Source organism: Notothenia coriiceps, unplaced genomic scaffold (assembly GCF_000735185.1).
Source record: "Notothenia coriiceps isolate Sejong01 unplaced genomic scaffold, NC01 NC01_scaffold00007687, whole genome shotgun sequence".
Taxonomy (NCBI): Eukaryota; Metazoa; Chordata; class Actinopteri; order Perciformes; family Nototheniidae; genus Notothenia; species Notothenia coriiceps.
In genome coordinates, this window is record NW_011340388.1 from 1 (window position 1) to 589 (window position 589).

Consider the following 589-nt stretch of genomic DNA (forward strand, 5'->3'; position numbering starts at 1 on the left):
GTCTGGAGGGACCTGGCTTAGGAACGGAAAAATACGGGTAGGTGGAGAGTTGCCCGTTCAAGTCTAGGTCCTATGCATGTATTTCTAGTGTGTGTGTGTGTATACAATAACAGAGTGGAAAACTGCATTTCCCCTTCTCATCTTATCTTATCTTATTTCATGTCATTGGGAAAGATATTGGTTTTATTTATTCAGGTTGTCGGCAAATAAGTGTGTCAGGTGCAGAGGTGGGAGGAGTACTCAGATATGGGCGAAGCCTGCGAGCTAGTTCAGGCAGTCAACTGGAGCACCAATGATACATTAACACCTGACGCGCCTCGTCCCTCTTACAACCAACCAATCACATTCTCCTAGACCTGCCGCTCTATTTAAGCTGCCAGGTCTGCTGCCTCTGCCTCTGCCTCGCTAATGCTGCTGCTGCTGCCACTGTGTTCATGTTGCTGCTGCTCTCCTTACTTAAAGTACCAAAGGTAAAAGTACTCATTCTGCAGATTGGTCCATCTCTCTCATATGTTTTATAATGATTGATCATTAAAGTGTTCTCAAAGCTGGTAAAGGTGCAGCTAGTTGTAATGACTTTGTATACTGC